Below are 15,805 nucleotides of genomic sequence, written 5' to 3'. Positions count from 1 at the left end.
AGTTTGAAAAGTGAAACGGACATTTATAGTGAACGAACGCAAAATCGCAAAACGAAAACAGTACTCCTTCAGGGACAAACCCCTTTGTTTCTAAAATCAGAGATATTAATTAAAAACTCTGAAAACGCTAATTTTCCCCCTTTTTTTCCGAGTGGCAACAGTCTTGCACGCTCGGGTTAAAAATATGCTTTATTTCGAAAAGTGTTGCTACTGCTAGCTTTCAAATCGTAGAGTTTGTTAAGGGGACTCATACACCTTAAAACCCATAAGATGTACGAATAGGTGACTGTTGCAAGAATTGGGATAGCTTATTAATTTTAAAAGCAATTTCTACCAACTTTTCACAGCTGACTACATAATATAGCTGCTTTCTGAAATAGTAAGCAGAAAGTTTGTGTTGCCACAAATTTTGTTTTAATTTAATCCGCTTTGTGACAACATTTTTCGTCATGTTTCCAACTTGCGCGCACAGTTTAAAACATTCTGTTTCATAATTTAATTCCATGTTTAATATATAGCTTTTATAACATTTGGAAACTACTGTGAACCTAAAATTCTAAAATTTTCATGTTAAATTTTTATTTTATTTTTAGTTGAGTTTATAAAATGTATTTCATTAACAAAATTTGTAATAATATTTGTAATAATATTTGGTCCATAAAATTTTTCAATATTAAAATATTCATCAGATTGTTGGTTCAGTTAAAAAATAGTGCCCATATAAAGAATACCATCTAATTTCAAGTGTGTACCATTAGCCATTTTTAAAATATCATGCGCGCAAGGTGGAAACATGGCGAATTGTTTTGTCACAAAGAGGATTAAATTACAAAACTATTTGTGGCAACACAAACTTTCTGGTTACTAGATTCCAAAGCAGTTATATTATGTATAACTGCTTTGGAATAGTATAACTGCAAGTAGTCAGCTGTAAAATATTGGAGGCAATTGCTTTTAAAATAAATAAAATATCCCAATTCTTGCAACAGTCACATATTCGAAGATCATGAGGGGTTTAAGGTGTATGAGTCCCCTTAATAAAAAATTTGTAATTTTTACAAATCTCTCCCTCTGTTTACATAAAGAAGAATTTCTGTTTGTGTGTTTGTTTGTTTGTTCGCGTTATTGATTTATGAACAATCACGATTAATTTTTTGCCACACTTAATCGACTAAAATTGAATGTAGGTGAAATATTGGATGGAACTTGAGCTTTTACGACCATTTGATTAGAAAGACGAAAATCATTAAAAACTGCGTGCCATTGTTGCTGATATAATGAGAGAGAATTAGCGTATTTTCCTATCGAAATTTTTTATGTGGGTTCTCTATCGCATCAAACAGAAAAATGTATGACTATGAATCGTATTTTTTTGCATCGTTATTAGAGAAGGATTTCAGCGGTATCGTTCTCTTTGTTGTTAGACACATTACTCTCTATCTAACTTAACTGGCATCGGGTACTTCCGCTAGTTATTTATAAAAAAGAAATATAGAAGTTGTTTGCATATTTTTAGACGATTTTCACTGTATTTACATAAATATGTTACCTAAAATTTTTTGTTTTTAGATGTTCCATTTGATAACCCTTTTTCTTCACTACCTTTCTATACCGTAATTTCAAATACAATAAAACCATTTTTAGCATCGAAAGAGGTATTTTACCCCAATCCTTTTGAACAGCTTTAAAAAGTCCAAGCAGGGTTGTAAGTCGACTGTTGGACAATTCGCTTTTTAAAAGTCCAAAAGCCCAAAAATCCGTGGATGATACATCAGCAGACTAGTAGGAATACGAGTGAAGTGTACGACCTTAATACATGTTTCTGTTTCCTTTTTTCCAGGAAATTAACAGTGGATTTTGACGTGCGGCTGTTTGTTTTGATTCGATGTACTTCTACTGATTAATGGCACTGTAGGTAAAGAGAAGGTACTTCATACTTGAAAATTGGTTATAAATTTGTTCCTGTTGACCTTAACAGTTTTCTGCACTCTCTTTAATTTTTATTTATCATTGTATAAAAAGCCAGCAACAATCATAAATCCTTTGAAAAACTTTCTAAATTTCTTTACATTCTTTGAACCATGCTCTAAAATTTTTTTCTTCTCTTTAATGGCAATAAATGTATCTCTTTTATTGCGATCATTTAAGCATACCAAGTTTCATCGTGACATCATTTTCCATTTTTATCAAAATGATTGTTTCTCGTAGAGAATTCTGCAGCGCGTTCTGCTTTCGGGGATATGGTCGTGGAGAAAGATACTATTCTCTAGTTTAATTTTTTTTAATGTGTTAACAAAATGCCTAAATATTAATAAAATATATCTATTAAAATTAATTTATTAAGAAAAGTAATATTTTTTTAGTCTTAAATAAAAGTGGGCAACTGGCAATTGTAATAAAATTCCTGCGATCGTAGCCCATGAATGTACGTGTACTTAATTTTCAACACTATTCCTTGATGTTTCCACGTGTCTCGTTAATTGCTTTCTTTAATATTTTGATGATGTGTGAGAAAGATTCCAAAGTTTAAGTTGCATTGTAGAGACATTAGGTAAATTTAAAGCTGGAAGAAGTGAAAAATGAGCAATGTCCTCGCCGAGCGTGCTGACCACTACACCACGAAGGCGGTAAAAATACCTTATATACTCCCCCTTTTAAAGGGCGACTGGGGATTAGGGGGCCAAATCGCCAAATCCTGGTGGTGGAGAATCATCAACCACCATCTTTTTTTTTTAGTTCGGGAGTCACTGTAGAGACATGAGGTTATTTGGAAGCAGGAAGACGTGAAAATAAGCAGTGTCTTCGCCGAAATTCGAACCACAGACTTCTCGAATACGCACCGAGCGTGCTGACCACTACACCACGAAGGCATGCTAAGAAGGCGGGAGAAATACATTATAGTATTATAATTTCATTGACTAAAGAGTGAATAACGAGCATCGGGGATAAAATTTAGCAGCATCTTTCAAATGCTTGGCTTAACATACCTATGCTTGAGAAATAATAATAATTTTTTTTAAAATTAAAACAGACAAGACAAAAACTTATGTAATGTAAATGTGAATGGAAGCACACAAAACTATTTTAACGAACTACAGTACTCTTTAAAGCGTAAATAAAATTTGACATTTTCAAATATATTTTTGAAGGGAATATCCACTATGTTTATTTTTGATATGTTTTATTCTAAATCTACTGGAGTAATTTAAAAATGAAAAATGTTTAGAATAATCAGTACATACAGTCTAAACTAAACAGAGTTAAAATTTTAGAAGCTCAGACATAAATGTGTGTTCATAATTGAAATAACTATCTTGTTACAAAAATAAAATACTTTTTGACAGAATAAAAAAGAAAATAAACCATCATCTCAAAGAACTAATAAAATAATGCTAACGATACAAAAGTGAAAGAGCACCTAACAACGAATATAAATAAATTAACTGAAAAATAATAGCCCAAAATTAAATGAGAATTAATTGAAAAAAGAAATTCAGATTCAAACAACAGAAAATAGCAGTCTGGTCCTAAGATTTTTCGTCTAAACATATATACGTAATCAAATGGCCAAGAATCGAATTACAGTCCGTAACTTACCAAACCTACGTTGACTGAATTTATGATGACGTCAGAAACACCGTGAGCTACGTTCTTATCACATCGTAAAGAAATTGCTTCGATTTGTTTATGTTTTCTACTCCAAAAAATCTTAGAGGGGTCTATTTGTTTTAAAAAAAAAGGTCAACTTAATTTTTTTTTAAATTAAATAATTATTTCAGATCTGTTTCCTTGCTATTGCTCTAGTACTGAATCTAGGTACAAATTCACCGAAAAACTATACAGCTTATAATGAAGTCTATAGTCTTTTAGTTAAGAATAGGCATTTCAAGGTTATTTCTCCCCCGTAAACTACGAGTATTATTCATAACCATGGCAACGACTGTCGCAAGAAAAAGCCGAATGTTATAATTCGCTAAATCCTCCAATTTTCTTTGTGAGATGATAATGACACACATTACGAAAGTAAATGAGGGAGGATCGCTATGACCTTGAAGTGCCTATTTTTAAAATGACAAATTAGAATGAGTTCCATAAAGCTTCAGAAATCTCTTCCGGTCGGCAACCACACGTGTAATGATAAATCTTTAAGAAAAGGAGCTGGAAATTTAAATTTTAAAATGATGTTAAACAAAATCTAAAATAATAGAATGTTCATTATTTTTAAGTACTTTCAACAGAATTGGCTGACAATTAATGAAATTAAATAAATTACATTTATTTAGAGATAAAAAGTGGCTGAGTGATGCGAGCCAATGACAAATTTCACGCAAATGCAATTTTTTATATGCATATCAACCATTTAAGGATTCTAATGCGCTAGCAGAATAATGCATTTTTCGTCCCATTTTGCAAAAGCTCTCTCTCCTCTCAGAAGCGTGTTTTTACTAGCTCCGGCTTTTATGGCCCCACGATGATGAGAAGTACGTGGACGTCGTAAAAGCAGGCTATCATACTTGACTTGCTCCCTCTGATCGTAAAAGTGCATTACCTGGCATAACTCGGTAATCATGATATTCGCATACTATTCAGCTTTCAATCAATCATATTTTCTGAGTTGGTATCAGGCATTCTGTGATGCTATTTCTTTAAAGCAGGCCTTTCATAGTCTTTCACGTGTTCTTCACAATTGACGCCCAACTATTTAATCTACGACAAGTGTCAAAGATATTACACTCCGCACTTATACGTGTACACTTATACTTACACGTGTACATACATATATGGCCAACATATTTGGATCGAAGCCAAAATTTTTATTTTTATTTTTATAACAGATACAAAATTTTCGTAATCTGTATAAAGAAGAAAGTCTGTGTGTTTGTTCGCTAATAACTCAATCACTACTATAGCTATCGTCACCAGACTTTACACAGTTCTTTTCTGCGTCCTAGAAAAGGTCGATGTCCACTTTTTTCCAAAAACAAGTAGCTAAAATAAGAGATATTAATTAAAAACTCGGAAAAACGATACTTTTCTCCTTCATTTTTCTGAGTGGCAACAGTCTCGCAAGCCAGAGATGAAAATCTGCTTTATTTTAAAAGTTGTTGCCACTGCTCGCTTTCAAATCCTGAAGCTTGTTAATAAAAAGTTTTACGATGAAATAAAAATTGTATTGCCAAACATTAAATACATAATTCCCGATTACAAAAATTCGTGGGAAGTCATTTCAACTATTCCCATCTTCGTACGACATTAATCAGGCGAAATATTAATTAAAAACTCTGAAAGATTTTCGCACACGGGTGGCAACACTCTCGGACGTTAGAGATAAAAATGCTTTATTCCGAAACGTTTTGCTACTGCTCGCTTTCAATCGTAGAGTTTATTAATCAAAAATTTGTAAATTTTACAAAATCTGTACATATAAAGAAGAATATCTGTTTGTGTGTTTGTTTTTTCACTTTACTGATTTCTGATCAATTATGATAATTTTTTTGCCATATTTAATCGCCTAAAATTGAGGATAGGTGAAATATTGGATGGAACTTGAGCTTTTACGACCATTTGATTATAAAGACGAAAATCGTTAAAAATTGCGTGCCATTGTTGCTGATATAATGAGAGAGAATTAGCTTATTTTTCTATCGAAATTTTTTATATGGGTTCCATATAGCATCAGACTGAAAAATGTATGACTATGAATCGTACTTTTTGCATCGTTATTAGAGAAAAATTACAGCGGTATCGTTCTCTCTGTTGTTAGATGCATTACTCTCAATCTAACTTAACTGGCATCGAGTACTTCTACTAGTTATAAGTATAAGGACCAGAGGTATATGAAAAGTTAGATTTCATAATTTTGCACAAAATTGATTTCTTTAAATTTAAAATTACCAAAACATGAATATTTGTATCATTTTAAACATTTTTGTATTGAAAATATAGGTCTACGATAGGCGGTTGGGAAAATAAAGGTAGGGTAATGTCTTTTGTGGACACGACATATACTAAATGAGAACATATATTTTTGAAAATACCGAAAAAATAAACCTCGTATGGAAAGGCCTTTCTTTTACTCAAAGTCATTTCACTCTTCGACGTTTACCTTTTTAAGCTTTATCCTACGTTTGTTAGAGTATGGGGGTATTAAATATTTAACCCCCTTTTACTTTTCTATCAGTCGTTCCTTTTGTGAAGTTGCAAAGTAAAAAGAAGAAGAAGAAATCTACCTTAAGTCGGAGACAGATTTGCTGACATCGGTAAGGCCAGAAGAAGCTTAAGGCTTTGCCCCAGTTGGTTTATGAGAGTTAATACCCTACTCAATGTTTACTGAAAAAAGATGAAACCATTGATACCGTGTAGCTGAATGCAACTTGGTCAGTAACCCTGGCTTGAGCTTCAGAGAAAAGACGGTAGCCACAGCAACGGGTATTACGTTCTTGCCCTCGAAGACCAAACTGCGTAACAGAAGTAAACTTCTAGCCAACTGATACTAAGAAGATGGTGATGACTCTGTCCACTGAAGTCCACCAAGATGTTGCCTGGAGGAGATATTTGGTGAATAACTGAACGAATTTTAGTCTCTTTTGTTAGAAGGGACGAGGGAGATTTTTCTACAACTGTTGTACTCCTACACAATCTGTAAACATTTTTTTCTTATACTATTACTTTTATCGAACATTGAATTCTAAAATGATTAAATAGCCAGCTAGAAAGACTAAGAAAGAGAAGATTTATTTCAGCATCTGCATTTAATAAATTTTTATTTAAATCGCTTTAAAAATTGGTCTAACAAAGATATTTAATATAGTTATATTAAATTGCTTTTATATCTTGAGCGAGCCGCATTGTTTGTACTTAACACGGTATTTCTCAAATTGTTTTCGTCTGAGGATCGCTTTTATAAATCAGAACGGTACCATCTTACTCTTGTTCACTTCGAAGGTAATTTTTTAGACTGTTTTTTTTCAGTTTATTTATATTTTTAAAATACAATTAATTATAATTTCTTTAATTTGACACTGGTATTAAGCCGCTCGCGATACCAAAGGGCCCGGATTCGAATCCCGAAGACGGCATAGTTGTAACTGTCCGTCCTTTCGTAGGAAGCAAAGGTGGCCCACTTTAAGGGGCCTCCATAATAAAGTGACCACCACTTACCGCCTTAGTAAAGACCAACGTCTGTGACGACTTGTACCCGCCATGGGGAAAAAAGGCTTTTAATAATTCCAGTCTATTACAGTTTGGATAATTTTTATCTTACTAACTAAAATGTAAATAAATGTTGCTACTAACATTAATGACTTTGTTTGAACCTGTCGTTTCTTACACAGGTCTTCTATGTTTGAATAGATGTTGATAAGCTTAAATCTAAGATCGCCTCATAAGTTGATTTCTGCCTTTTGTTTTTAAGTGAGTAATGAAAACATTTTCTTACACAGATATGGAGAAGCAAACCGAATAATAATTTTTCAAGCACCATTGTATAGTTCAGTATACTCAGCTTTCACTCGTAACGATGTCTAGTAGTTTAAAATATCTTCTACTTGGAATTTCATTTTGAAAACCGGTATCATTACAGAATTCAGTTAACTGTTCGTCATTATGACAGTTTTTTTTTTTTTTCGAAACCGCAACGGATCAAGAACCCTTAAAAATTCGTTATATTTATCACTTGAAAAATGAGTTTCAAATACGAGATGCAAACTAATGCATTGCATTATTCTTTTCCAGCAACGGTATAATTTTCTACTAAAAAAGATTTTAAGCTTGGAAATGGTGGAGAAACATTTCTCTGTTTTACAAAACTAACCCACAAATCTAGTTTGCTCTCAGACACCTTTAATTTCTCATAGGCAAAGAATTAGCTTACATACAGAGATTAATTTCCTTTAGTTTTGAAATTATATCTGAAAGATTCACCAATATATTTAGCCACATGCCATCAGCCAGAAATGGTGAAAAATCTAGTTAATTTCGTTCATAAATAACAGGATATTTTTACAAATCCAGGAGGACCGTGTGATCAAGCTTCGAGAACCACTTGTGGACAACGGGCCACAGTTTGAGGAAAGCTGACTTAACTCATAGAATTTTGTCCGAGTAGAAGTTGGCGAATGAGAACTGATGAAATTTAGAAACTGACGTTGCGCCTGCGCAAAACATAAAACCTTCAATTTATATCCATATGCCCTTTGGGATTTTTTCGTAAATTTGCAACTTTACTGTAATTAATGAAAGATATTTGTGAGCCACATAACATGCAACGGATACAAAACCATTTTTTTAAAAATTTATAATGTTACAATTTTTCAATTACAAATTTTTTAATTTTTAATGGTACCGCGTATGTTAACGAATTTTTGAGAATTTTTTTTTTTGAAATTTTTGCGATATTCTGCATTTTAATTTTTTTAATATGTAAAAGATATTTTTAATGATAAGCTCTTTTTTGAGATATTAGACTGTAATTTGTATGAATGTTGAACTATTTAATCTATAAAATAAGAATTCAAATATATAACCAATATAAAAATGAGACTTTCCTGGAAAGTATGTTATTCATTGAAGGTTTTCTTCTTCAATAAAAAGTCTCCAGATTGCAATTTTCATGTTTCTTCATTGTTTTGATAAAAATTACGCTAAATTCACTTAACTCCACAAGGCAACAGCTACTCGAGATACCTACGTATTTGCGGAAATGGTTGAAGCAGCAAGAAATCAACGAATTATCTACCACATCTTTTAACAGTGATATTTTGCTTTATTTTATATTATTTCATTTTTTGAACTCTGGTAATGTGATTCAGAAAGATCAAAGACCTAGCCTTAGAGTTACGACATTTATAAAACCTTATAAAAACTGTGTCCCTCTACGGATGATAAAGAGGGAGAAAGTGATTCTGAAGAATAAAATCTAACTTTCTGTATGGGTTTTATAAAGTAAACATTTCATCTCATAAAACATTATCATTTAATTAATTAGAAATCACTGAAATTCTTTTTGTATCAAACTCAGGAAGCCGTTCGAGAACAATTATACAGATTACCGAAGTACAGTAGGAAATCTTTTAACTGGCAGCAACGAACGGGACCTCGCCGATTGCGGATAAGAGATTTTTCCGGATAATTAAATATATTTTCTAGAACTTGCATGTTTTGTGATGCCACCTATATAAAAATTGTATCATGCGAAGCTCATTGGGCGCATGTTTTGATCTATCGATTAATTAAATCAATAATACAAAAAATCGAATTTTTAAAATTAAAATGCTTGTGCATAATTTTTACATATTAGGAAAAAATAAGCAACATTTAAAAAATCATCATAAATATGCTATCACAATTTACGAATCACAAGTTATAGAAAGTTACGAATTTCTCAGTGTGAAGGCATATAACTTCGAATGTATGCCTGCTTACGAGAAAATGTATGCCTGCTTCGCCGGACTTTTAAAAAATCGCTGTATATATAGTGAAGCTTTATAGCATCATGCGCTGACAGAGATGAACATTGCTCGTCAATGAAAATCTACAATCCTTTTTCAGCTTTCTCAAAAGGAGCATTCTTGTTCTGAGTGCCGTCTTCGTCTTCATCCTCCCCTCATCATCATCTTTCTTATTTCGCAGAATACGTTCGACTATTTTATTGTCATCTTGAAAGAGTGCGACGAGAAAAAAATTCCTTACACCCACCTAATTCGAACATTCTCTTCACTAACTTCTCCAAGCATGTCACTAAATTCAACATGTCGGCCACACACAGTGACCCGTTCTAAAAACTAAAAGAATCTTCGTCACTCGACTCATCTTCCGCAAATATCATCACATGACTGAATTTACGTCAACAGCCACGTAAAGTAATGTTCTTTACCTCTTTCCGAGCAAAGGACAAAGTAAATCTGATCCCATTCAATGTGAAATATTTCTGAAAATTAATGCACTATACCTTCAAGGCTAAGTCGTATAAAAAGGAATCAGTAGTTCCTTATATTCTAGGTGATTCCTTGGTATGTTGCTTGAATAAGGTCCTTATGTTGGGCGGTAGATGCATAACACAAATGCTTCGCACATTTAAGTCTTCAGATTGCCAGTCCATACATTTTTTTTTCAGTCGCATAAGCCTAAATTTTGGATTTAAATTTAGATCTTCAAACGTTCCCTTAGTTTATACCAGTTAACTGAGTGCCGATTAAGAGAGATTATACTAATGACTCTACAAAGCATTGAAGTTAAATTTTGAATTAAATAAGCACAATAAATCTTTTTATCAATCAAAGTTTTATTCTATGAAAAGAATACAAAAATTTAAATTTTATTATTCACTTGTCCCTGCTTGTAATGCTAATCTAAATTTTTGTACTTATGAAACTTTGTTAGGAAGTAAATATCTAGTATCATATTTAAGCAACTGAAGCAAGCGGTTACTTTTTTTGAGCAGCATTTTTAATTAAAATCTACGGAGTCGAACTATATTTTTATCAGCATCTTCAGTTTTTCTTTATTGATGAGATTGGAAGAACAGTAAAAAAATATTTTTCAGAAGATTAAAATGATTATTATCCTCCTGCACACAAAAATATCATCATTCCTTTGAATCTCGTTTCCTGGCTCTCTTGTTGTTGCCCATTCTCAGTGCTTAAATTCCTGATATCCAAATGGACCGGAAGCCATTTTAGTAATCATATAAATATCCAGCTATTCTTTTCAAAATGAATAGTTTTTTGTTCACTTTTTTTTTCAGGACCTGAAATGGAAGAAGTAAGGAGGCAATGGCACGGAAATAAACAAAAGATAGCCCCAAATCGTCTGCTAGAGATCGTCATCAAATAACAGACCCGGCGTGTGGTGAAGCAGAAAAGCATTTTCTTTTGGTAAGCCATCAAGACTCTTTTACTCATCACCAAACTTCCCTAAAAATGAGCATCACTAATAATCTCAAATTTTGTATCAGTATATCTTGCATATAATTCTTCGTATATGTAAACTGATTATGAATAAAGATTACTAGTTGATAGAAGTAATCAGTATGCATGGGATCGGAGTTCTAATCGAAGAACTTCTTCGATATTCCAATAGTCTTGACTGATAGCATCTAAACCTTTCCTGTTATGTATGCATGAAAGAAAAAGGCGTTTTCGTATTTTTTAACCTTATTTTCCGTTAGCTGAAAGCATGTTTAAATTATACGATCGTAAAATGCATTCGTTGCTTCTAGAATGAGCTAGACAATACCAATTATGTTTTTTATTCTCTGGTTTTAAATATTTATTCGCTCAGCTGGAAAAAAAATCTTTTAAGGGTTTCTGATTTCTCAACATTTAAATTTTTGAGAGAAGCTGTTTTCTCAGGATTTCTCGAGAAATTGTTGATAGTGGGGTATAATTAAGCTCAGCATGATTTTGTCTCAAGTGTCTGTTAAAATAATCAAACATCAGTTATAAGGTTTTTTCTCCCTCCTTCCAGCATGGCTTCATGGTGAAACGATAGCGCACTCGACGTGTATTCGAGACGTTCAAGGCTCGTGTCACGGCGAGGGGAATGCACATTTTTCACCCTAATGCTTAAAGAAAATCCTTACGAATCTACAGTGGCGCCCGAACTAAAAAAAGTGGGACATAATAATTCGTCACCACCACGATTTGGCAATGGGGTTCCTTAATCCCCGGCTTCCTTTTAAAAGCGGGAATTTATAATGTGCTTTTCCCTCCTTCCAGCATGCCTTTGTGGTGTAACAGTGGCACATTCGGCGCGTATTCGAAAGGTCCAGAATTCGAGTCCCGACAAGGGCACTGCGTATTTCTTTAGTTTCCTGACATGGAAAAAATCCTAAATGGCTCTACAATGGCATCCTAACTAAAAAAGATGGTGGACTATAATTCGTCACCACCAGAATTTTGCGACTGCGTCCTCTAATCCCCAGTCGCCCTTTAAAACGGGAAGCATATTAGGTATTGTATCCCTCATTCCAGCATGCCTTTGTGATGTAATGGTGTAACGGTAGCATACTTGATGCGTATTCGAGAGGTCCAGGTTCGAATCCGAACGAGGACATTGCTCATTTTTCATGTCTCCTACTTCCAAATAGCCTAATGATTTTACAATTTTACTCTTCCTTTCTATTTCTTAAAGCATTTAGATCATTAAAGACTATAGGGAAAAAATAATTTAAAATAATAGGAGTATAAATGTTTACTAAGAGATAATAATTTAAAATAATAGGAGTATAAATGTTTACTAAGAGATTTTGCTGGTCATGAACCGTTGGTTCATGACCAGCAAAAGCGCTCTTGCCATCCAGAAGACCATTCTGTTATACACATTCTTAACTGTCTTTGAACAAATAATTCCTCTCTTGCAGTATATGGAATTTTTTTAACATCATTTTCATTGGCATCAAAATCGGAATTATTTTGGCTATTTCGAAAGAGCATATTTAATATTTATTTTCCTACGTTTTTGATTTAGTTTTTGGAAACACTTAAAAAAAATACCCTTTTCTCAATAACCTGGTTTTAGTTACTTTTAATAAGCAAGTTACTTTCTTAAATATTTATATTGAGTAATAATAATAATTTTTGCATTGATTCTTTCTTGCGCTTCTACTGTTTCGTCTTCTCCACAAGCACATGCAAATGAAATGCTTTTCAGAAAACAAGTTTAGGAGAAAGAGTTGACAATTTCAGGCTGCAATGAGGAACTGATACAGATTGCTTGCTCTATTACTGTTTTCTTTTAGAGCTGGTGAGTTTACCTTTGAAATGACTTCAGAAGTTGAGGGATAATGGAATCCGGTTGTTAGGCTTTTACGTTTAAACTTAGACCTATAAATAACGTAAATTGCTGCTGTCTGTCCAACCCCAAACAGCATTTAATTTGTGAATGTTTCGGTTTTTGTATCTACAAGATGTTTTAGTTGTTTTCAAATGAGTTTTTTAGCTGCAAATGAATGTTTTAGTTGTTTTCTACACATTGTTGTCATTCTTTAGTGTTCTGATATTGAAAGCTAAAGTTGGGACGGAAATTTATGAGCAATCTAAGAAAATTAGACGGATGTCTACACCAAGTCAAACTGAGTTTAACGGGTTTTTTTTTTTTTTTTTTTTTTTTTTTTTTTTATGAATTTGTGAGCAAAACATTTAAGCACTTCTTTACACTGATTATTCTTAAATATTCCCGTTTAAATATTTTAAGATTTATCATAATAATCTTTAAGGTCACCGATGATAGTTCAGCCGTTTTTGGGAAATCTTCTTTTCATAAAATTTCTGTATTGAGATTAGTGCTCATTGAGCGATGTTCTTTGCCCTAATAAATAGTTTATTCATTTTATTCAAAATGCTTGGTTTCGAGACTTACGAATCCTGATATCTTCAAGATTATCATTTAGACTTGTCATAATCTTACATCCCAAAACGCGCAGGATGTGAAAGATCTTTGTATTATACTGTCAAGTTCTATGTTGCCCATATTCCAATTTACGACGGATTTTCAAGTACCTGTAATCTGAAGGATCAGACTGAAAATGTCATTATAAATAATTTTAAAAAAACCTATCATGTATATTAGAAAGTGTTAGGAATAGCAGTTTTAGTTCCGTTGGTTTTTCTTCCACCCCCCTCCCCTATGCGCAACTTCAGTTGCTATTTTCACAGGGTTGTTACTGAAGTTGGAATCTATTGCAAAACAGTGATTATGTCTCAAACGTTTCGCTTTGGCAATACTGTTTCTCGTAGCCGAAGTGACTAAACTGATAAAACTGAAGTTCAAAGTCTAGTAAAAGATAAAGCGAAGAATTCCGTGAGATAAAGCAAAGAAAGATAAGACCAAAGTTTCCGGGACAAGAATTTAGTCCCTAGTAATCACAATGTAACAAACCATTCGGATTTGATTAAGATAAAATCAAACCTAGTTAAACAGGCCAACAGACTATGTAAAAGAAGAATAATATCTAAACGTTCTTTTACTGAAACTGCTTGCAGTACTTGATGTAAGTCCCATTAAGTTATAAGATGAATTTTCTGCGGTCATAAATTAACATTTTCCATAAGCAGTACTTTTTCTCTTGTAGAGACATTAGGTATTTGGAAGCAGGAAAGATGAAAATTCGTATTTTGTAAAACTTTAATGAATTTTGATTAACAAACTCAAGGATTTCAGAGCGAGCAATGGCAACGATGTACAGAAAAAAAAAACATTTTTATCCCCATCTCGTGAGACTCTGCATCGGAAATTCTAAAGATCTGCTCAATTTAAAGCTATTTTGCCATATTGCTCTTGAACAGAATTTTATGGTTTAAAGCACGAAGAACATGATAGTTAATAAATAAAAGTAACACACAAAATGTTAAAAAAAAAAAGCCCCTTTAGACATTTAAAATCTGAAACATTTCAGATTCCCCTCTTTTTTTCCTTTTTAGTTTTTATTTTATTTTATTTTTCAAATCCATCAGTGGCAGATCGGGTAAGATTACTGAACTCTTTGACACAGATTTGGATACCAGCTTGCTCAAAATATTTTCTGGTCCTTTCGTACATGAGCATTTCTATGGTTTCCTTCATGTGTAATGTGAATACGAGCCAGTTTACCTTAGAAACTACTCCACTGGGCATACGCAGTGCTTTTACAACATACCAGAATTGATTTTACTTCCAACTAATCCAAAAAGCAGAGTGAATCGATGATGGGGAAAATGATTACTTGTGCGGTGCAATTATACTTTCCTTTAGAATATCATATACTAGGGGAAAAAAAAAACTTTAAATGAAACTTAGGTTTATTGATTTTACCCAAACCACATTTTATTAGCATTACGTTAATAAATTGCATGTCAAAAATATTCATTTTGTTTCCGCTAAGACGGCATTCAAGTGGACATGCATGGAAATAACGCCTTCTGAAGAACAACTTTTTAGAACAGGAAAATGGCAGAGTGAATACGAGTATTTCTCATGCTGGCTATAAACTTTACAAACATTGTTCCATTTTCGTGTCAACTGCAAAATAAATTTACAATTGCAAACGATCAGTCTAAATTCCAATAGAATTATAAAAAGACGAAATTAAATAATTTCATTGTGTATTTTTGCTTCTTAATTCACGTCAAACAGGTTAATGAACAACCAGCTCGTCAAATTATACAAGAAACTGTAAATTCTTTCTCTTGATGTAATCTACCATTTTCAAAAATCAGATAAATGTCTAGAATTTAAAAAGCGAAGTCTGAAATTCTACATATTAGTTCTAAATATAATAAATTCGAAATGGTCTTTATTTTGCAAGTGCAACTTTTTCAGCCTCCAGACATAAAATAAATCTAATCTGAAACATAAAAATGGGAAATTACCTCAAATTTGCATAAAATTTGCAAACATATTCTATTTTTTTTTCCTTCCTCTCCCAGAGAACTTTCCTTTTTCGACGTGAGACTTGTTGTAGCAACAACGATGATGGGTTTTAATTGACTAACAAGCAACCAGAAGGAATCAAGTTTCTTTCGCATCTCTATGCAAGCAGTAGAAATTTATTGGAAAGAAACGTGTAACTGTTATAAATGATCATGATTTGGCTAGCACCTGCGCACTACTTTCAGTTTCCTTAAAGAGTGAAATCATACCTCAAAAGGCACAGTTTGAGTAGTGTTTCAAATACTAAACAAAGTAAAAAGAAAAGGTTATGGCAGAATTAAAAGTATAAAACTACTATGTAATTTTAACTAAGAGCTCAGTGGAATTGGTTCCGCAATTCTGCCATCCAGATGCAAAAGTTACTTGCAGAGTAGAAATTCTGCGACTATCGAAGGTC

At 32.9% G+C, this 15,805-nt stretch overlaps 1 long non-coding RNA gene across 1 annotated transcript in view; it reads left to right on the top strand.

The window, feature by feature from the left end:
* Positions 1–10,868, top strand: part of LOC146996003 (uncharacterized) — a 263,871-nt gene extending 253,003 nt beyond the window's left edge. The window contains exon 5 of the long non-coding RNA XR_015042903.1: positions 10,745–10,868. This is a non-coding gene — a long non-coding RNA (uncharacterized LOC146996003). The remainder of the gene's footprint in view (positions 1–10,744) is intronic.
* Positions 10,869–15,805: the final 4,937 nt, after the last annotated feature.

This window comes from Stegodyphus dumicola, chromosome 8 (genome assembly GCF_044657685.1).
Source record: "Stegodyphus dumicola isolate Sdum_Otavi_A_Nest chromosome 8, ASM4465768v1".
Taxonomy (NCBI): Eukaryota; Metazoa; Arthropoda; class Arachnida; order Araneae; family Eresidae; genus Stegodyphus; species Stegodyphus dumicola.
This window is presented reverse-complemented; position numbering and strand designations above follow the sequence as displayed.